Genomic DNA, 24,369 nt, shown 5'->3' with positions numbered 1-24,369 from the left:
AATAATTTAATCAGTGAAATAAAAATAACATTGCTCATTCAATTGGCAATTAGTAATTGCCAATTCACTAGCACTAATAGACCCTTTACTGTTTTTTTGGTCCTAAAATTATGTGATTAAATACCGATATCTTAACAGTAAAAAGTAAAAAAATGTGAAGAATTAGGTGTCGCGGATGGAGGCGAATGGCAACTTTTTAAAAATACATTATTAATTAAACATCAATAAGCGAAATCCTACACATTCATGAAAATTTCAGAAGATTTTGATATTAATATAGAATAATTTGAAATTTATGTTTTAAATATGCTCAATATTACTTTTTAAGTTAGTTAGAACCAACGTTTTACTTCAACTTCAGTACTTAATAATTTATATATTTATGATTTTAGTGTATTAACTCTTAAGCAGGAGCGCTAGTGAATTTTGTTAACCAGTTTACGAATTTTCTTTTGCTTTCGACGAAAGTTTATCAATTCTAGTTTTTCAATAGCTTTCCCAGCTAATCCTAACTTACCCCCAAACTCATTCTGTATTAGAAAATTAATTCTAACTGTTATTGCAAGTATTGTAAATAGTAAAATCGTCAGGTTATAACAGCAGACAGGTTATAATTTTTCGAAGTTCAGCATTATGTCCCCATCTCAACTGGGGACACCATTATTTTTATTAGTTAATGTCCAGTTTGTTAATACGGATTTTTATTTCATATGTAGGTCTATATTATCATCTAAGGTACGATAGAATTTAGACGCGAACTTGCCAATGATAAAAATGGATTAATTTTAGATCTATGTGATCTTAATCTGGATTGGTGTTCCGATTTATCGGAAGAAAAAAGAGTTCAGTACTCAGATTGTGATACCGTTTCAGGACTGAAAGGAGTTCCTAATTGCAAAACATTTAATGAAGGCAATCTAAATAGAGTTTAAAACCTTTTCTGATTTATTGAGTTTAGGCCAGAATAAAAGGTTTCCATTAAAAACCCTAGTTTATTTAACTTTTTAAACATGTGTGGTCCTTTTTTTCAAGTCTTAACCGGTTAATATGGATTTTTAATAATATACTTTTATATAACACACAAAATTATAATGTATTAATGGATTTCTTACAGTTAGGGGACGGTATACTTTTTTTTTAAGCACATATATTATATAGTAAGGTTCATAAAGTAATGATTTCCATATTGTGAACCTAGTATGACCACACGCCCGTTCGAGTAACTCCCAAATGGCCCCGCCCTCTTTGAGGGTAAAGTCAAAAAGTGGACATTTTTTTTTTATTTTTGAGAGAGTATCTTCTATGATTCAATTTTCTTTTTTAAAAAGTGTGTATTATGTTTTATTTATTATACACATTTTTCTCAATCCCTGCTCCGTTTTAATTGCCAAATTTTTTCTTTTAATTTAGTTTTTAATTTGAACACGAAACAATGATTTTATGTGAGTGAACAGAATTTAGAAGAGGAATTTAAAGAATCTACAAAAATTAATAATCACAGAACCACCCGAATTCAGTTTTTCTTGTTGTCATTATCAAAATCTATCAACAAAAAATGGGAGTTTACTGAGGCTATTTTTCCAGATATTTTTGCATTTAGCTCTAATAATTTATTTTTTTCATATTATAAAATGTGTGGAGCTAGAATTAATTGGCTGTTCATGGTTTTAATATTCAATTATTTCATGTTATTTTCGCGATTAGAAAATGTCACGAAGAGTTAGCAAAGACTAAGATTTAGAAGAGAATTTAGAGATACAGGGCAGTCGTCAAGAAATCCTCCATTAAACGAGGAAATACACTGCCCAGTAGCGTTTACAACTCTTGAGCTGGGCTAGGTTGTTACTTAAGGGCCAATCTGTGGGCTTCCTAATAAACTTAAGAAAGATATCAAGTTGTTACAGTACCTGGAAGTATTTCAGAAGACATGAAGACAGTAACTATCAACTAAAATCTAGAACATGATGGTCTTCACCTAAACCTGTTAAGATGTAGAATGAACGCAATACCACGAGAAAAGAGTAATTACGAAGCGTTTTTCTCGCAAAGTACGGTGTTTTAAAAGTGGCTTAGCCTTTCAGCCATTATATGAAGTGATGTATTTCCTCATTGGGTACAACCCGTTTAGGAGGAATTATTTCCGTCTGGGACTGGCGGAAGCAAGTGTAGATGTGGAGCCGAGAGAAATATACAGAACATTTCCTTCTGCATTTTGCTGTCTAGGATGATTTGAGGATGGATTTAATCAGGAAGATGGGTCTCTTGTAGTTCATTAGCGAGGATCAGTTGCCTTTTATGCTAAAAGACATTGGAGTTCATGAGGAACAGACAAAATTAGCTGATGAGGCAATGAAAGGATGGTGACAGCCAGTATTGGGAAGTTTATCGATTAAAGGAGAGGATGCTGATTTAAGCCATGATGATGGTTCACCGTTCTAGGCAGTAGGAGTTATCCAAGAAGTTAATCCCATAGATCGTTGGTCAAGAAAAACGGCACTTCTTTTAATGACACTACCGATTACTGGTCCGCGAGTCTTGCTCCAGACCAATGCCGTCTAAATATAGCATTCTGCCATCTTAGCCACGACAGAACAGAAAACATCTTCGCAAAGTGAAAGGTAACGTCACTTATACCTTTGTCTAATTGCATTACAATCGCAGTTTACGTTAAGAGACTTCTGGTATATTTTGTGTGCTTAGAAGACAATACGCAAAACGACCAGTGGGAAAACCTAGATCTAGTTAAATGGCAAATTTTTTTTACTAGAACTACCACGTTTCATGAAATAAGTTTCATTTGTCCCCAGCGTAGAAGAGTTAGGTAAACCTAATGCCCTTGCAGAAATGGGGCCTCTCTGTTTGCCAAAAATTGCAACCTCCAGGTTGTTCAGTCAGAACAGAGTATGTTTTGACATGCCGCTACTTTAGTGGTTTTCAAAATGTATTCCACGCGAAACATTGCTTTCCCGCGAAGTGGTAATAACAACAATAATAAATAAATAGTTCATACGAAGAACAATATTTATGTATCTAATAAAAATTATTACGTCATTCAAAGACGCCAAAAGCGAAGGAGGTGATAAGGGAAGTATCCAACATCTACCTGACTTCATGTTTATGGTCAAAGGATCAATTGAACAAATATCGCTTTCTATCTAGGCTGCAAATCATGTCTATCACACTTTTATTTGCTTCTTAGCATTTCTGAACCATGGAAAAAATGCTTAAAATGTTGTTTGAATACAAATCGAAAGAGAAATTAATATTGCATTCTTTAGAACGCTAAACTACAAAAGATTCACGTCAAAAAGTAACATTATGCGATTTAAACAAATGAAATACAAAAAAAAAACGTATTTATGCTCTAGAATAAGTATTTTCGATGTAAAAGTAACATGAAATAATGAAACGATAAAGAACTTTAAAAATCAGAACAGGAAATAAGAGTTCGTTAGGCCAAATAATCTAAAAATTTGCGAGAAATATCAGGCACGTTATTCATATTAAATTTATTCTATAAATTACTCACCAATACTCCAACATATATACTTAAAAATTGCTTATGTTAGTGTTTCGCAAGCAGAAAAATATCAAGCCAGATGTGTTCCGGAATCTTAAGTACATTGTTCTTCACACTGTTCTGGAACGTTAATGAGTTTGGTTGCAACGCCATAAGGAAATCACCTTTCCTGAATTCCAATAAATATAGAATTAGTAATTAATCTTAAAAGTGCATTTACAGCATTGCAGGTATTCTAAGTTTTTTGAACAATTTTGTTAAGTTTAAATTGTAGCTTCATGCAAAACATCCGCAATAAACTGCAACGAGTCTAGCTTTGCGAATTACTGTCAACTTTAAAGAGCTGTTTATAAGAAAACTATTCGACTGATCAGCCTGACTAAATATTACGTTGTTAAACGTGAAGAGCGGCAGTCAGGAAGTTATAAATAAGAGGGACTTCTGTAGTAGAAGACAAAAAGAGTGTTCGATGAAAATTCTCTTCATGTCAAGATTACAAAAAATTTGAGATTAAAAAGAAACCAATTCTGGTAGGAGTTGACTGCAAGCTCGTGCATGTAATAAGGCAATGATGGTGCCAAAAAAAACTGGGAAGAATGCTGTTCATCTTCCCAAAAACTGGGCAAGAAATGAAGCCATTTTCGAAATTTCCCAAGCACAATTGTCAAATGGACTTCTTTAAAGAAGCAGGCATTCAGAATTAATAGCCCAGTGCTAAGCGGTCTTGCGCAATAGTCAAAATTTGAAGCTAAGTTTAAAAAAATAAAATAAAATAAAATTCAAAAAAAAAGCACCAAAGCCTCTATTTGGCTACTGAGTAGTTTAAAGCACATGACGAACTGAATAAGATGAGCTACGTACAGTTAAGCTCAAAAGCGGGTACAGTCAAAGCAAACGCCAATAATTTATTAGTTTCTGCACATAGATTTAGTAAGACCACTGAATGTTTTGAAGTTTTATCCAAATAAATTTATAATAAGATCCCTACTAGTTAAAAAAGCAAGATCTATTTAAGACTTGAAATTTATACGAGGGTCGTTTGAAAAGTCCGTGCAAAGTCAGAGAGATAGCACTACTGGCGCGTATCGCGGTTATGTTTAGTTAGTAGCATCTCTTGGAAGAACACACACCAAGTTTCAGCCAGATCGGTCTATTTCTTTGTGTTTGGCATTCGTTTGAATCGAGGAAGTCGAGTGATTTTCAAAAAATGGACGAAAAAGAATTTCGTGTGTTGATTAAACACTACTTTATGAAAGGCAAAACGCCTCAGGAGACTAAAGAGAAGCTTGATAAACATTATGGTGACTCTGCACCTTCGATTAGAACAGTTTATAAGTGGTTTCAAAATTTTCGGAGTGGCCATATGGGCACAAGTGACGCTGAACGTACTGGACGCCCTGTTGAGGTTACTACTCCAGAAATCATTGATAAAATCCATGATATGGTGATGGATGACAGAAGAGTGAAGGTGCGTGAGATTGCTAGTGCTGTGGGCATCTCGAATGAACGGGTACATAATATTTTGCATCAACATTTGGACATGACAAAGCTATCCGCAAGATGGGTGCCGCGATTGCTCACCGTGTGAAGTGTTGCAAGGACTGTTCCAGAAGAATCCGCAGGACTTTAAGCGTCGTTTCGTCACTGTGGATGAAACATGGATACATCACTACACTCCTGAGACCAAAGAACAATCTAAACAATGGGTTACCAAAGGGGAATCTGCGCCAAAAAAGGCGAAGACCGTTCCTTCGGCCGGAAAGATTATGGCGACTGTCTTTTGGGATTCGCAAGGAATAATCCTCATCGACTATCTGGAAAAGGGTAAAACTATTACAGGTGCATATTATTCATCGTTATTGGACCGTTTGAAAACCGAGCTGCAAGAAAAACGCCCACGATTGGCCCACAAAAAAGTCCTTTTCCATCACGACAACGCACCAGCTCACACCTCAGCAGTTGTGGTCGCAAAATTAATGGAAATAGGGTTCCAACTCGTTTCACATCCCCCCTATTCTCCAGACTTGGCTCCCTCGGACTACTATTTGTTCCCCAATTTGAAGAAATGGCTGGCGGGAAAAAGATTTTATTCAAACGAGGAGGTGATTGCAGAAACGAATGGCTAATTTTCAGACTTGGACAAATCCTATTATTCGGAAGGGATCAACAAACTAGAGCAGAGCAGCGTTGGACGAAGTGTATAAGCCTAAAAGGAGACTATGTTGAAAAATAAAAAAGGTTTACCCCAAAAAATTAAGTAGTTTTTATTTTTGCACGGACTTTTCAAACGACCCTCGTAAGAACAAAAAATAAATAAATGTTTTTACGATTTAAAATAATATTTGTGCGGCAAAGTTTTTTAATAAAACCGGAAACAAATAATTTGACTTAATTATAATGTAAATTTATTTTTTTTAAATAAAATTATCATTTTTGCAAATATCAACACAACATGGAGCAACATTTCATTTGATAACAACACCATCTCTGTGCTAAGCCAAAAACATTTCACCTTAACTGAAAAAGGTTTAGGCCAATCGAACAACAAATTTGACTGAGCCAGGAAAAAGATTTTGAATTACATATTTGCAGATGTGTATACATCATCTCCTTAGCAGAGTTCAGTTTGATGGGCAGTTACCTAGTCCCACCTGTTCTTTGTTTGCTTAAAAAAAAAAAAACTAAGAAAACTGTAAAATGAACTGTCTATTGCAGGCTAGTTAACCAGCGTCCCATGCAGTTAAGCTACCTACAATAATAATTACACTATGGCAGGTGTTTTAGATTGTCACTTTGTGTTCGCATCCTTTGCCACGTCAAAAAGTGAAAAGAAATTAAAAGCAAAATATGGTCACGGTCGGTGGTTGCACGCAAAACGCAAACTATAGAAAAGGAAGACGCCGTTTCATTTGAAGTTTTTTGGCGTCTTCACCGCCAACTGTATGCCATTCACACCTTACTAGTCCATCTTCATAAGATACCATCTGCAAGCAACCAAAAAACAAGTTTGTTTATTGTTGATGAGGATATTGTTGTTTTAATGACTGCAATTTGCATACTCTTGGCTCTGTTCACACCTCTTTGGGGTTTGCAATTTGTATTTAATTTTGTTTAACTTAAAACGCCTTAGCCTTTTTTTTACTTCAAATTTAGGCGCAGTTTTACAAATTTTCAGTTCTGAATTTGCGCCGGAAAAACAAGTTTTCCTGGTTCCCTGGGTAAGAAAACGGATGCATTGATTTTTTCACATCGTATTCTAATTGCACATATGCAGAACTGTAACTTATATTTGTAAGATTTTTTCCTCCAAAAAATGCATACAGAGGAAGTTTTGGGGTAAGGATAAGAGAGAAGGCTTTCTTCTAATGTGACGTTTCAATTTCCTCTTCTCCGTTCAAAAACGGATTTTGGCCTCCTCAATTCAGATCCGAAGTCCGAGTAGAGCTCTGGCTAGAATTCTATAGATTCAGTGCAGCTTTAGGCCTAACGCATGGACGGGTGCCATCAAATGGTCTTTAATTTCTGTTTCGAACATAGTATTTTTAGGATGAGCGTATATTATATACATTGGGTCGGCTATTTTTGGATGTAGTAGTTCAGAAAATAGGGAAAAAAATACAGAATCATCCACAGTTTTTCTGGAATTTCCTTAATTTCTGTTTCGAACATTGTATTTTTAGGACGAGCGTATTATTATACACAATAGGTCGGCTAGTTTTGTTTGTAGAGATACAGAAAAAAAGGGAAAAATACACATCCAAATTAGATTCGCGCATTGCTTGCAATCATATTGACCACCTGCTCTCCTTCATCTCCAACAGAGTTATGGTAGAAATATAAATCGCACTTGGCTGAAGATATTTTCCTTCGAATAAGCAAGGAAAATTCAAATATGAGCATGGATTTCACAGCTGAAATCTACATCGAAGCGTTGATAATGATTGAAGATTTGTGCAACAGAAATAGCTAACAATGTTCTCAATCAATCGGGGCATGCCATCACCGAATCGATCTGCTACTGCTTCCTTCGATGTAGAATTGCGTCGTAAAAAAAAAGAGTTAAAACACGGGTGATCTTTTGTCGTATGTGCAATCATATATTTTGCTAACGCTTGAGCAAAAATGCATTTACGATCAAATAATACAAACTGTCAACAACGGGGTTGGAGAACTGGTAAACTTTCCTAATTAGATTGGATCTGGTACCAATTCGATCCCAAAATGACATAGCCTTAGCTTTGCGTTTAGTTTTTAATGTAATTTTACTGAATATTATCTCTAAATATTACTTATTATTAATTAGTAATTAAGGTTTCTTAATAATTGTAATATTTTTGTAACTTTATAAAACTTACTGTGCACTGAATCTGCCAGTAGATGTAACGTTACTATACATACGGCTAAGCGCCTCCCACTCTTCGCGCTCTATCTCAAGAACGGTTGATGGTATGCAAAAATTGCATAGAACCAAATCTGTAGAGAATTTTATGCTCTACAACTTTTGTAATAACTTTAAATGTCATTTAGAGCAAAGGAAACAAGATATTTACCAAAAACCGATTTACTTCACCTTTGACCACTGATTTCGGGTGATGCGTACACGAAATTCTATGAGACTTTTGTGCCAACTTAAGTTGGTTATAACTTTTCCAGCCATTTCAAGAAGTGTGTCCAGGTATAATAGACACGTTAATTCTAGAAATGGTTCATTGGCTGGATAATGGTGCAGGAAGGATACAGTTAGTGTGGGATTAGTGCCAACAAGGAGCTAAATATCCTGGCTAAAAAGATTAGTGTTCAATTGGGCTTAGTTCCTATAGCTTGTCTGGGATATTTAGATAATGCTGTGAGGTGACGTTGTTTGGGAAATGATGGCAGTATCAGTTCATAAACCACTTATCGCACCTTGGTTTGTGGTATAGGCTAAAGAAAAGACTATACCACGATTTTTGTTAGATATACATTAATTATAACCTTACAGGGAAGGGATTAGCTGTGCGGTTAACGTATTGGATTCCCACGCGGAGGTCCCGGGTTTGAATCCAGCTGCTGGCCCTTAAATTTTCTCTTCCTAGGAGCTACTTACAACTCACTGTCCCGGTGATGGACAGTGTTGTCTGTAACGAGAGGCCGGCAGTGCACTGAACAAAAGCTCCGGGCGCTAATAACTTTAGATGTTGACACGCCTTAAATCATTTTTTTTAAAAAAAACTTATAACCTCACCAAACTGTACTCATACAAAACAAAATTTGGTAGGTAGTCCCGAATGTAGCTATGGTTGCGTAGAGAATGCCAATATCAATCATTTACTCTTTAGCTGCCACAAACACATTTAAACAGACTTAAATGCTTAACCGAACTGTCCGATTAGGTAAGATTTCCTTGTAGCTTCAAAAACATATTGGTTACTATGGAAATGAAGGCACTGCTTCGCATCAAAAGGAATTGTGCGCATATAGAGACAGAAATTAGAATACATTAGGGTTCTTCCACTGTCCAAATCACTTACAAGAGCAACTAACCATCTTAAGATTGGAATTAACCTGGTAAAAAACTTTCTATACTTTATTAAAATGTTTAATGCCATTTTAGAAGGGCAAAATATACCGAAGGAAATGAAGCTTGGGTACCTGACATCCATCTACAAGAAACGGAACAGGAAACTATGTTCTAACTATAGGGGGATCTGACTAACCCATACACAAAGCTGCTGGGAAGAATACTTAGAAAAAGGATAGAGGAAGAATTTCACAGTGCTGAAGAACAATGTGGATTCAGCGCAGGGTGGTCCTGCCTAGACCGTATATCTGCATAGACACAATTAGGCAGATTCTGGAAAAACGATATGCAACAGAGAAAAGACCTGGAAATGGTCTTCTTAGACCTTGAAAAAGCTTATGATAGCGTTCCAAGGAAAAGGTTATAGGAAGCCCTAAAGATGGGAGGTATCACTGAACCTATTATAAAGGTGGTCAACAAAGAGATTTTTGACAATTTCAGGTACCAAGTCAAAATTGCCTCAAACCTCTCCCGGTCATTCACAACATCTAAGGGACTAATCTAGAGATGCTGTATGTCGCCTGCTCTTTTTAAAATATATCTCGACGTTGCTCTTAAATGTTTGAACGAAAGGTGTAGGAGAATAGGAATGAAGATTACGTACGGATAACCTGTTCATTTCTAACCTTCTGTTCGCGGAAGATGTAGATGATGCGTGCTATATGCTGAGGAAGTTGATGTGGAGTTATGGCTGAATGGGGACTGGGACTAAATTTTGATAAGATGGAGCACCTATCCACTTAGAATGCATGTACCATAGAAATAGAAGGTAGACGCGTTAAAAGAGTGGATAATTTTAAAATACCTAGGGTTAATAGTAGAAAAGGATGGTTCCTCCCAGCAGGATGTAGAGAGAAGAATCAGGAAGGAGTAAAAAGTAATAGGACTATTGAACCCAGTGCTCTGGAGCGGAAATTTGCTACCCAGAACCAAGAGGCTAATCTTTACATCGATTCTCTAAGGGATCCTATTTTATGGCGCACAAACATGGGTGTTGAACAGAAGACTGCGCGAGAGATTCCTGACAGTAGAAATGGATTTTTGGAGGATATCTGCAGGATGTTCGAGGCGGGACAAAGCTGGTACAGTATGGGAATAGGAGAGGAACGTCCTGGAAATTAGAGAGAATAAGGCACTCACATGGTATGGACACGTAAGGAGGATGGGTCCTGAAAGATTGGCTAAGGTGGTGATAGACAGCGAGGTGGATGGACGAAGGAGGAGAGAGGAAGACCTAGAAGTAGATGGAGGGACCAGGCGAAGGAGATGATGGCAGCTTATGGTCTGACGGAGGAACAGGCAGAGGATCGTGTTGCTTGGAAAAAAAAAAAACATTTACACTCGATTGCTGAAGAGAACCACGAGTTGTTGAAAAGCCTTAAAAAAACTTTCAAGAGATTTACATCGCTTAAGGGAACTAGAGAATAACAAAATTAAAAGTTAGTCAGCAAGAAGTAAGATCTGCAACTCCCATGATGAACTTGCTCCGCTAGGATAGTAACAATAGAAGTGTACAAGAAGTTGTAGAGATTAGAAAAGATAGGGCTAGAATTAACCAATTGACGGATGCAAGTGAAGAACCAATAGTACAATTAGATATCCTTAAGTTGGTTTTTTAAGCCCACAAAAATGAATAAAGAACTAAATATTGGTTATTAAAACAATAAATAAAACAAACAGCAGTGATAGTGTGGATCGAAATATACTGCTATAGTGTCCAGGGCAAGAAATTGTCCAGAGTCTCAGGCTATGACTCTGTTAGAGTCAAAAAGATATGCACAGGTGCAAGGCCATCTCTTTAATGGGCTTTCTTAGTCTCCTACTTCAAGAGCTGCTAGCTAGCAATTAAAAAAATTAATTGCTGGCTAGCAATTTAAGCTTTAAGTTAAGCTTAAATTTAATTTAAGTTCAGCCTTTAAGAACACTACAATTTTTTTTTTTTTGGACTGCTTCTATCACAGATATCATAGCTTGGATTTCATGCTGAATTTTGGAGCTATATTTTCAATTAAAAGCTACTCCATTCTTTACTCCAGAGGTCGGCAACGTTTTTAATGTAAAGAGTGAAATACTAAATTAAAAATTCATGGCGGGCGCCAACTATTTTTTGACCTAACAAATATATAAAAATAATATTCATATTTATAAAACATGTTCATTTATTAATTTTATAATTTATAAATTTAATTACAGAACAAGGTTATTATTAATCTTAAATAAATACAGAAGAATGTTTGTAATAAGTATATTAAAGATGGTGGCAAGATCAATGACATATTTTTTATATAAAATTATTTTAATGGGATATTTGGGTTGCCATATCATCTGCAATTTTTTCATAATCGATCATATACGACGAATTACCCGCTCTTAAACAGTTATCTAAATGTGCATCCGTAAGCTGTGATCGATATTTAGATTTTAAATATGTCATATTTGAAAAAAGGGCTTCACAACTATAGGTAGTTCCACAGTATAAAAATATTTTTAGAGCGCATTTTCTCAAAATAGGAAAACTTTCCTCAGTAACTAATTTCCAAATTGATTTATCAACATAATGTGATTTTAAAACAATATCATTTTGCAAATTAATTATTTCCATTTCTAAGTCCTGCATGTTAGTAACATCGAAATAATTTGAAATTTTGGAAATGGATTGACGAAAAATGGAATTACTGATTCTAACGATAGAAAATCTTGAAATCTCGACGAAAATTCGATTATTAATGTATCAATGGTTTTTATGTACGATGTAGTGTCAAATTCATCAACACTCAAATTTAAATTAATTTTCAATTATTCGTTTGACATTTTTAAAGTGAGACAAGGAATTTTTCAACAAATGCGCTTTTAACAATTCCAACTTACATTTGAAAGAATTAACTGCGCTAATCATATCAGCAATATGGGAACTCTTTTTTTCACTCGGCATTGAAATAATAAGTAGGTTTTCTTTTCGATGAGTCCATAATAGGGATGGCATAAACCTGTGACAAACTCTCTTGATCTATGCTCTCTTGTGTACTGACTACTACTGACATGATTGCTCAGTTCATTTCAGTTCAACGCTTAAGCGCGTCACCGTTGACGTACAGTAGATTCAAGGAATTTTAAAATTTACGTTTTGAATTTCTTGTCTAAATTAACAATAGTTTAAGGGCGCACTAAAATTTATTGAAGGGCGCAGTGGCGCCCGCGGGCGCCGCGTTGCCGACCTCTGCTTTACTCCATTGTTTTAACTAGCGTAAAATCCCCAGGTTAAGGTAACATACCTTGTGCCCTGACAATGTTATTCTGAAGCTAGCATTTATTGGTGGGTGCTTTCCAAAAAAGTTGAAGCCTCATTTAAATGAGATGATGGTAATGAAAACATAGTTCATGGTTAAGTGAGTAATAGAAACTCACGACATGAAGTAGAATGTGTAAGATCTACAGAAATGTTGACCAGCGAGACATGAGTAGCCACGTAGATTGTTTCAGGAATGTTAAATGCTTGGGTAAGGAAGACCATACGGAAGTTCTTCGGCACATTAAGAGAAGGAAAAATGGTACAGATGGAGGTAAGATCAATTAATTGATGGTACATGATCAGCATCTCTTTCCCAAAGATTTTCTTCGATTTACTCAAACCACCTTAAGACGATATTTCTTTAAGTCATCTCCAACGGATACCACTTCTTTGATGTTTATACCCAGCATGAATCGCCCATTCGTCCGTCAATGACCTCTCTTTAAGTACGCTACAATTTTTTTTTTTTGGGCTGCTTCTATCACAGATATCATAGCTTGGATTTCATGCTGAATTTTGGAGTTATATTTTCAGTTAAAAGCTACGCATTATCTACTCCATTGTCTAAGCCATTACTAAGCCCTGCAATGCGATAAAAAATTATTTGGGCTCTTTTAATCCAAAAAGTTTCATTAAATGAATTTGAATTGGAAAATTTCCCTTTTCCCAGTGTATAAATATTGTATTTTGCAGGAATTTTTCTCATTTTTGAAAAGTCCCATTCCCTTCCTTCCACAAAAAAACGATGATTTATTTGTTAAGTAAGCTTTGAAATGCGAGAAACCCTTGTTTTTGCCTTATTTTGTTCAAAAATGTCTTTTTTATTGATTTTGAATGTCGAAATTTTCATTTTTATTATTTATAAAATACATCAATCTGTCGGAAATTCCCTCAGCTTCAAAATGCATGCATTGGTTTTGTAAAAAACTGTATTGTTTTTCCATTTATTAGGCTTAACAATGCAAAAAAAAAAGCCGTTTTTTGACCTGAAAATTTAAAAAAAAAAAAAATCCGCAACGTAAACTCATTTGGTTTTCAGTGGATTTTGATTAGTTTGGACCCAAATAATAAGGAGAAAGACAAATTTTTCATGTTGGTGAACTAGGTGAACAATTAAAATCGTTCTAGGCGAACCGTGATATATTTTTAAAAGAAAATTATTATTTAGATTTGATCAAGAAATCTGGTAAATTAATACTTTAGTTAATCATTTAAATAAAAAGTTCCTAAATTTCAATGAATTAACTGTAAATAAATTACCAGGCTTACGGTTTATGAGTGATTTCATTGTAGTAACAAATATTAATGAGGAATTTACTGATTTACCAAAATGTGTTCTTTGTGAGTCAAAAAGAGGACATTTAACATAAAAACGAAAACAATCGTTCATCATTCCTACAATACACACAATCTTCAGAATGCTTTAAAAATAATGAGGTGTTCTGATTGGTAAATTTAGATATATATTTCCCAGATAATTTGAACTGTGCAATAAAGCGCTTCAACAAAAATTGTAAATCAGAAGTTAAATAACTTTGAACATTACAATCAGTATCAAAAAAAATCCTAAGTAATACAGATTGTAGTTATTGTAGCAAACAATTTATTTAAGTCCGTGCTTCTTAAATAACACTGATAATTATTTAAAACAGAAGAAATATTATTTACTAATTCCTTGGATGTTTCTATATTTAAAATAGCAACCATTCCAATTTCATTAACCATATTAGCCAATTGAGCAAACTAATTGTTTTATGGCTCCATTATTTAACTTCTTTTCGAAATATAAATCAACAGACAAATTTTAGGAAGTCTATGAGCATCTATTTCAATAAGTTTTACTAACCATTTAAGTGTTAATTTTAGAATTTTTAACCTTAATATGGACAAGACCAAATTCCAAATGAAGTAGAAAATAAAAGTGACAGACCTATTAAGATGAAAGCAAAAGTTTGAAAAACTGCAAATGAATTCGCTCGCAAGTCATTAGCATACCGTATACCCCCATACTTGAACAGAATAAAGAATTGTTGATTGGACCAAGGTATTATTCGAAGTAATCACAGAATCCCAAGATGAGTATATAGCTCTTCTTAACACATCAATAACCGTTCTTAGGGCTTAACCAGCCTTAGAAGAGATATATTTCAGATGAAAAGAGAAATATTGGCTAGTGCTGCACGAGAAACGAGATAAATCTCACTTAATAAAGTGTTCTTTATTAATAAATAATCATTACGTGTATTGAATTAATTATTAAAAGATACGATTTTATTATATATGTTCAATATTGCTACATCTATTTGACTTCGAATTACATAAGTAAAGTAAGCAAAGTAAAGTAATCGCCTATTTTTTCAGGCGGTGCTTTACGTCCAACTACCAATTAGGTGTCGCGGACGGAGGCGACTAGCAAACATACTTTACTGTAAATTTCTCATATTAACCATTAAATAAAATCCAAGGCCTAAGACCGGGAATCGAACCCAGTACCACATAAATTCACTAAATTTCACTATTCATATCATAAAAGAGCTTTTACTGAGTCAGAAGTTAGAGAAGATCTTCTGTTGGTCATTATCATCGCAGCTTGCGAAAATAATCTTTCCGATGGCACTGAAGTTGCACAGATACTAAAAATATCTTTCGCCATTCTAGACAAATTTTTGAAGGAATTCTCAAGTGTTTTCCTCCATTCTAAAATGTCAACGTCTACTGTGCTTGGTCTAATTTGGTGTAATTAATTATTTCTGTCTACCATGCTTCGGTGATATTTGCTGATTTTTGAGCAAATGGCGCAAAAATATTGATGCAGTCGTCGTCGTCGTCAAAAGGTGAATCATCAGATTCTTTATCTTCACCAACAGCCATAACTAATGGAGCGGGAAGTTTGTTGGGAGGTGTATTTTTTATTTCACGAATCGACTTGTCATAGCAGGCAGATATGTTATTTGGGTCTTTCATTTGGCGCGTTTTTAACATTTTTTTGAAATTATATAAAGATATATAACAGTAATAGTAATATATGATGCATTGAAGTGTAAGTAGTTGTCTTCTTTTACACATATTTTCATTACCAATATATAAATTAAAATAATTATTAGAAAATAATAACATTTTTTGAAAAGATTATTAATAGCAAACCGCTTTTAATACTTAAACAAAAATTCAAAAAAACCGAGATCGAGACTGCATAAAGCCTCGCCTCGTCTCGGTCTCGTGCAGCACTAATATTGGCCTGTTCGATTAAATGAAACTCCTAAAATTTGAAAAACTTGTTACTAAGTCTATTTTGGATCACTCATAAATAGAAACCTCTATCCTGTTTACCTTTATCTTTGTGAAATTTCATAATCTTTATTTTGGAAATGTTAACCTTTAATTTGATGTAAATAACTTCAGCTTGTTGGTCAAATCCGTACAAAAGTCTACAGACAAGAGATCATCAAATTATCGGCATAAAGTAAAATTAAAATGTCGCATGACCCAATTATGGGGATACCAGAAACATTATGCGAACTAAAGAAATGCTCCATTGGGTAAGATAAATTAAAGCTGAAAGTAAATATTTAGACAAAATTTCAATCCCAAAAGAATGATTCCCAATTACATGTTTTTTATTACAGGTTATTTATTTAGATAAAACAGACTTTTCAAAAGAAATAATTTATGAAAAAGAATATTTCTTTTGTATAGGGGGCTACGCTGTATTTTACGGCTCTGTGGTAGGCTGTGTAGGAGACTCCAGCAATAACTCCTGACATTAATTTTGAACGAACACAACATGCAAGAAAATGATGACATATATTGATCAGATATAAGTGATCTGAAGTTTAAGAGTAAGTTAGAAACGAGTTTATTTTAATTTGTAGGGAGGTCGAAGAATTGTAGAGGCTCCGCCCCCCACTACGGCCTAACCTGGAGTGGGGAGGCTCTAGGGAACAGAGACGGGTTATGCTAGGCCGCAACACAGATTGTATCTGTAAGCAGCTGGCCGCGGACCTCACAGCGAGCAACTCGGCCCTCCGGCACTGCTGCCCAACCTAATTTATACCTCTTAATGATTGGTTAGTTTTACCTAATTATTTTATCTTGTACGAGCCAAGCATGTTGGGGCTACGGTGCTTAGCAAGTCAGTGATCCTACAAAACAACGACCGAGTGGCAATTCTGACGCCCTCATAACTAACTCCAATAAATTCATGTTCTCACTCCATTTTAAAGGTGTCCCCCTTCTCTAAATGTTCGCAGCAATTTATGAATTTTATATTCAAAGTTAAATTCTAACTCTATAGCAAGAAAGACGTTTTAACGATCCAAAGATAATTACTTCCGTTCCGTTAGCAAGACAATCCAATCCCCTGCTGCTTTAGAATTTAAAAATGTAATCCAGTGTGACCACTACACGATCTTTTACTGCTCTCAAGCAATAATTTTTAGCAATATATTTTATTCTTACCAATAACATTAATGAATGATAGCTTGAGTATATTTGTGGTCGTACCAGTTACAATATCAGCCAACAGACTAGTACCTAAGAGCACAGTATAAGCTTTTAGGGAAAGAGTAAGGAAAAAAACGACCCGATTTGTTGGAAGAACAAGTCACGGGGTTCTCCATCAAGACAACGCGCCGGCTCACACTGCATTGTCTGTCCAAGACGTTTCTAGCCAAGTACAACTTCCCAGTCCGTTGAAGCTGTGAAAGAATAAGCGGCACGCGTCATGCAGGTGCTCATTCCAGCACTAGTACTCTGAGAGCTAGTACTCTGACTTACAGTGATCAAAAAAAGTATTCATACACTAAGTTTTCTTACTTTAATCTACTGAACTTTTGTTTCTAGGATGACTATTTCTTCAGCACTGAAATCGAAGATAGTAACAATGAATTTAATGCTCTCACTTTCTTTTATAAACATAAAGAATTGAGTAAAAAGCAGAAAAATAATTTAATTTTGGAGCGGAAAATTCGAAAATTAAAATGTTCTTCCAGAAAAGAGCTCATAACCAATTTAAAGAAATCATGAGCAGAAATCACATCTCAAGAGACTCTAAACCTGGTGGAATCTATGCCAAGGAGGCTTCAGGCAATAATAAATGCAAAGGGATTGCTTACAAAATATTAGGTCTTTAGTTTTGCGTTAATTATAACATTCAGACTGAGTGTATGAATACTTATTTTGCATACAATAAATTATTTTTCTGCTTTTTAATCAATTCTTTATGTTTATAAAAGAAAATGAGAGCATTAAATTCATTGTTACTATCTTCGATTTCAGTGCTGAAGAAATAGTCATCCTAGAAACAAAAGTTCAGTAGATAAAGCAAGAAAACTTAGTGTACGAGTTTTGACCACTGTATATGTTCTAAGAGAGGTCCTGAAATCTGTTTCTCTTTGGTACGACTAGGGCAGTAACAGAATCCTGAAGAGCCTTCAAGAATTTACTTCGTATTATAAGTAAAAACACCAAGAGTTTTTTTTTTTTTTTTTTAGAAAGACCAGATCAGGATTTACTGGGATGCCAAGAACTGGCAGATCAGTTCCAAATAAAACAAACCTTAAAAAAAATTAATATAACATCTAAAAAAGCGCCACAGTAGCCGAATGGTTAGAGACGAGACCTGTAAAGCTAATATGTATCGTGGTACTGGGTTCGATTCCCCGGTCTCTAGGGCTTGGATTTTATTATTTAATGGTTAATAAAAGAAATTTTTCAGTAAAGTATGTTTGGTAGTCGCCTCCGTCCACGACACCTAATTTGGTAGTTGGACGTTAAGCCCTGCCTGAAAAAATTGGCGATTACTTTACTTTTATATTAAATCTAAAATAAAAATTGCAATCCAGAAATGCAACATTTTTAATATGATTTAAAACTCCAGTCATGAATTAAAATTAAATTTAAAAAAACCAATCATATAAAGTGTCCATGCTGAAGATAAGAATACGAATAAATTGTATAACAAACAGGGAAGAGCTTAGCTATAAGGTTAGCATATTGGATTCCCACGCGGAGATCACGGGTTCGAATCCCAGCTGCTGGGCCCTTAGATTTTCTCTTTCTAAGGAGCTTTATTACAGCTCATTGTCCGGTGTTGGACAGTGTTGGTCTGTAATACAGGAGGCCTGCGGTGCGCTGAAATAAAAGCTCCGGGCGCCAATAATCTGAGCTGTTGAGGCGCCATAAATAATTTAAAACTGTATTTATATAAAACAAACGTACATATATACGAGGGTCGTTTGAAAAGTCCGTGCAAAAATAAAAACTACTTAATTTTTTTGGGGTAAACCTTTTTTATTTTTCAACATAGTCTCCTTTTAGGCTTATACACTTCGTCCAACGCTGCTCTAGTTTGTTGATCCCTTCCGAATAATAGGATTTGTCCAAGTCTGAAAAATAGCCATTCGTTTCTGCAATCACCTCCTCGTTTGAATAAAATCTTTTTCCCGCCAGCCATTTCTTCATATTGGGATACAAATAGTAGTCCGAGGGAGCCAAGTCTGGAGAATAGGGGGGGATGTGAAACGAGTTGGAACCCTATTTCCATTAATTTGGTGCGTTGTCGTGATGGAAAAGGACTTTTTTGTGGGCCAATCGTGGGCGTTTTTCTTGCAGCTCGGTTTTCAAACGGTCCAATAACGATGAATAATATGCACCTGTAATAGTTTTACCCTTTTCCAGATAGTCGATGAGGATTATTCCTTGCGAATCCCAAAAGACAGTCGCCATAATCTTTCCGGCCGAAGGAACGGTCTTCGCCTTTTTTTGGCGCAGATTCCCCCTTGGTAACCCATTGTTTGTTTAGATTGGTCTCAGGAGTGTAGTGATGTATCCATGTTTCATCCACAGTGACGAAACGACGCTTAAAGTCCTGCGTATTCTTCTGGAACAGCTGCAAACCGTCCTTGCAACACTTCACACGATTTCGTTTTTGGTCAAGCGTGAGCAATCGCGGCACCCATCTTGCGGATAGCTTTGTCATGTCCAAATGTTGTTGCAAAATATTATGTACCCGTTCATTCGAGATGCCCACAGCACTAGCAATCTCACGCATCTTCACTCTTCTGTCATCCATCACCATATCATGGATTTTATCAATGATTTCTGGAGTAGTAACCTCAACAGGGCGTCCAGAACGTTCAGCGTCACTTGTGCCCATATGGCCACTCCGAAAATTTTTGAAACCACTTATAAACTGTTCTAATCGAAGGTGCAGAGTCACCATAATGTTTATCAAACTTCTCTTTAGTCTCCTGAGGCCTTTTTGCTTTTCATAAAGTAGTGTTTAATCAACACACGAAATTCTTTTTCGTCCATTTTTTGAAAATCACTCGACTTCCTCGATTCAAACGAATGCCAAACACAAAGAAATAGACCGATCTGGCTGAAACTTGGTGTGTGTTCTTCCAAGAGATGCTACTAACTAAACATAACCTCGATACGCGCCAGTAGTGCTATCTCTCTGACTTTGCACGGACTTTTCAAACGACCCTCGTATTTAAAAGATATTTTTAAGCTATAATTTGAAATAGTACTGCTTTGTTTCACTATTTTGCTTGTAAGGTTAATATAAAAATTGAAACAAGGTGCCATGGTAGCCGAGCGGTTAGAGGCAGGCCCATAAAGCTAAATTGTATTATGGTACTGGGTTCGATTCCCGGGTCTCTAGACCTTGCATTTTATTTTTTATTTTTAATAAAAGAAATTTACAGCAAAATATATTTGCTAGTCGCCTCCGTTCACGACACCTAATTTGGTGGTTGGACGTAAAGCCTGCCTGAAAAAATAGGCAATTGCTTTACTTTTAATAAAAATGAAAACCTACCAATTAAGCTCAAGTAGTGAATGAAGCTCGAGCTTCTTCCATTTAATAGCAAAAAGTGAAACAAGCGTTTCTTCTTTTTATTTATAAAACTATTGACAATTAATTTATGTTTTGAAGATAAGGTGGTGTTGCGGTCAACTTGCGACACCCTTGTAATAAAATTAAATTAATATACAAAACAAAAAAAGGAGTCGATTGGTAGCGGTGATCTAAACGAAGCAGGATCGTTCTCACGCAACCACTTCCTCAGTCAGGAACTTTAGACTGTTAGCTCTACCTAGCGGAATTATTTCTAACCATGCTTGTTTGGCCTGGGACACGCAGTGTTGTTGAGCCTGTTGGCGAGATCTATTCGGCTAGAGCTGCTTCGCTAAATGATTGAAATTCATTTTATTGGGCCAACTGAAAGGCAGTTTTGGCTCTCTGGCTGGTGGCAACCCAATGGAGAGGACCAGGAGGTGTCTCCATGCCCTAGGCGCTGGTCTTAGGACGGAGAAACGTTATATTAAATATTAAATAAATACCAATATTTCCCCAATACTGCTAAATGAAGTATATCAACTGAACTTCCAATCAAATCACGCAAAAAACGCTCTAAGACCAGACTGTCGAAATAAACCAAATGGGTCATTCCATGTCAAATCAACACAAAAAAAAGACCATTTTTGACCTCACCATCTCGGATTTTCTTGAAATTTGGCACATGTGTACTGTTGATATAGACTTGGAAAAATATGAAATTTTACTGTGATATGTCGACTTGTTTATGAGTTACAGGGCTGTAAAGTTGCCAAAAATGGGCTGAAAAAACTGGGAACCCCGTGTTTTTGAATTACTGTAGAAGCTTTCCTAATTGAGCTACAGACTTGGGATTGGTGTCATTTTATAGCATATATAATGCCCTTTCCTGCGATATGCGACACCATATGGGTTAGGATAAATAAAGTTTGTTAAATTTAAATTTTAAATTTTTTAAAAAGTACATATTTTAAAATTAATTCCATGAATAGCTAGTAGTGTTATGAATCACTGGGCAAAATATTAATTTGGGACGACAATGGCTTCATTGTTAAAAAAATTTAAGACTAAAGCTCCAATCCGATTAATTCAACTCTGAATTCATGTTAATACAATAATGCTAATAATAATTCCACTAATAAGTCCAAAGTAAAACATACTGTTAAGTAATAGGATCTCTTTAATATTTTAAGCTTGAAAAGGCGTCATTTGTTTGTCATGCATCACTTTCTAGTAGGACATATGTAAGTTCTTCCAGTCAGAGTCACAGGATCAATTTTTATCAAAACATCCACTACTGAGACCCAAAGAATATCGGCATTTCTTGGATGCGAGATGATTTAGAGGGTCCAGCTGGATGAAGAAAAGTTACTTCCAGTTCTTCGTTTCCTGTCTGATGTCTGGAGGGAATTTTGTCAGCATCCATCCCATCTCAATCTGCTCCACTTTGATCTAATTTACTATCGGGAGCTCTTCTGATAAACTGTATAGCTTTCCCTGTTGTGCCTACGTCACCAGGTCGTGCCTTCTCGTACTGGGGCAGCTTTCTTCCGAACACCAGCTGACGGTGGTCCATGCTTGAGATAGTCCATATTTTCGAGGCGCGAACACCAAAAAGGGGCTACTAAGAGTCTTGTATAGCCTCAGTTTAGTGCATCTAGTCAATAATTAGCTTTTAAAATGCTTACTTAGACCATAATAGCATTTTATTGGCTGACATCAATCTCCTTTTCACTTCCTGTGAAACGTCATTTTCCGCTAACACAAAGGATCCCAGGTAAACGAACTCGGTGACGGTTTCAAATTTGTAATTTCCTATTTGTAGCAGCTCTTTCAGTGTTGGATCGGTGGTAAAGAATTTAGTTTTACTCTCGTTAACCACCAGACCCATTCTTCTGCCTTTCGCCTCAACGCTCAGGAAAGCATTATTCACAGCGTCGGCCGTTCTTCCTGTAATATAGATGTGAACGGCTCAGAAAACAGGTTCTTAATAAATAAAACAATAATTAAGGGAAAAATTTGTTCTTTATATAGTTCTAACAGTTATTACAATCTAAAGTATCTGTGTTCCGATGGCCAGTTCCATCTTTTGTCACTACAAATTAAACCGCAGTTTTTTTTTCGGGTAAACTCTATAAACCAGCGTTTCCCAAACTTTTTAGACCGCGGCCCGGTACGAGATTTTAATATTTTTCGCGACCCACCTTATAAAAAAAAAACATTTATTTACAAAACAAATTTTATTTGTTAATAAAAATCAAAATTCAAGTTATTTGTTTGTTTATTTCAAACACAAAAATTGCAAAATAATTATATAACAAAAACATAAGTAATTAAAGACTGCTTCATTTAAAACTTAAAGTAAATTTTGTTTTACATATTTTGACCTTAGTGCGAAGGATGAAGTTGTTTTTCATCACATAGTAATTTCAAATTAGGACTTAATGATGTTAATTTTATTCTCAAATTAGGTTCGACATCCAATCTGTTTCGATACTTATTTTTCAAGTACACCAAGGCTGAGAACGCAGTTTCACACGTATAAGTGGTGACAAAAGGCATTAAAAATTGTATCGCTTTTTCGCTTACGCTTGGATATTCCTTTTGACAGCGCAACCAAAAATTAATTAGTGCTACAATTTCAAACACTTTTTTAAGATCGGTGTCGCATGAAATTTCAATAAAATTATCAACTTCTTGTTCACTAAGATTAAGCATTTCTTCCTTTTCAATATCGACAGAAGGCACTGAATGACGAATCAAAATCAGCCAATCAGAGCATCCGAATTTAAACGGTCCTGTAGGAAACGGTGGTAAAGGGTTGCCACCTTGCAGGACTTGAAAAAAGTTTCGAAAAATATTAAATTTAGAGCAAAATTTTATAGATTTTTTGTGTTTTTATAATTTTTCTGCGACCCGGTGCCGGGTCGCGACCCACATTTTGGGAAACGCTGCTATAAACCATCGAATTGTGCCTTTGGCGCCATATTTAACCTCTTTCTACGACACTAAACAAATTGAGTAATTGATGTAAAGAGAAAACCAAATTTGTTGGGCAGTTTTATCTTATTTTCGATTATCTACCCAAATAATTAAATATTACTCAATTTTTTTGTAGTTTACTGATCAAATTTAAACCATAAATTTATTGATGAAATCAACCAGAAGCAAAAAATAAAGTTCCTCTAAATTTTTATACTTATAATTTATCTTTACAAAAATCAATAAGTATTTGAAATAACTGCGGACCCGATTATTCAACAAATACTCTAGTAATGGTTAAAATAATGATAGATTTAAATAAAATTCTCCTTGAACTTTGTTGCAGGCCACCTATGTTGATAGAAAGGTCCTCGGGCGTGCTTTATGTAGGCCGATACCTAGCTCACTGCTTTAATCACAATCCAACATGGGCAAAACTAGTAGAAATAACAATAGAGTTGTTCTTTAAAAACAAAAATATTAAAATTACTTCTAGTTTTTAGTTTATTTATTTATTTATTTGGTAAAATCTCGCTTGTAGGTAAGCCCTAAAACTAATAACACCAAATGAGTTGCTTTTATTGCGTGTTTAAAGCATAGCCTAGTTCTTTTTCCACCCAAACGATTATATTTTAAGTAATTACTCCAAAATCAATGAATTATAATTTCTTTAGTCTCGATGAATTCATGTTTGATGTGATTATTATTTTAAGAAATTGCATAATCAAACTGGAAAAGATTATTAGAATGATACCACCATTTCTAGTAACCGTTTCTTCCGGCATTAACTTGGTTATAACTTGCATTTTCAGATAGGCGCCACGGTAGCCGAGCGGTTAAAGGCCGAGACCTGTAAAGCTAATACGAGGGTCGTTTGAAAAGTCCGTGCAAAGTCAGAGAGATAGCACTACTGGCGCGTATCGAGGTTATGTTTAGTTAGTAGCATCTCTTGGAAGAACACACACCAAGTTTCAGCCAGATCGGTCTATTTCTTTGTGTTTGGCATTCGTTTGAATCGAGGAAGTCGAGTGATTTTCTCACGCTTGACCAAAAACGAAATTGTGTGAAGTGTTGCAAGGACGGTTTGCAACTGTTACAGAAGAATACGCAGGACTTTAAGCGTCGTTTCGTCACTGTGGATGAAACATGGATACATCACTACACACCTGAGACAAAAG

The 24,369-nt window shown here is 35.4% G+C and overlaps 1 long non-coding RNA gene across 1 annotated transcript in view; it reads left to right on the top strand.

Annotated features, from left to right (window-relative positions):
- The first annotated feature begins 16,326 nt into the window (after positions 1 to 16,326).
- The window catches only part of LOC141461735 (uncharacterized), a 205,862-nt gene continuing 197,819 nt past the window's right edge, over positions 16,327 to 24,369 (top strand). The window contains exon 1 of the long non-coding RNA XR_012463020.1: positions 16,327 to 16,436. This is a non-coding gene — a long non-coding RNA (uncharacterized lncRNA). The remainder of the gene's footprint in view (positions 16,437 to 24,369) is intronic.

Source organism: Rhodnius prolixus, unplaced genomic scaffold (genome assembly GCF_049639745.1).
Source record: "Rhodnius prolixus isolate KJV_2025 unplaced genomic scaffold, Rpr scaffold_12, whole genome shotgun sequence".
Classification (NCBI taxonomy): Eukaryota; Metazoa; Arthropoda; class Insecta; order Hemiptera; family Reduviidae; genus Rhodnius; species Rhodnius prolixus.
This window is presented reverse-complemented; position numbering and strand designations above follow the sequence as displayed.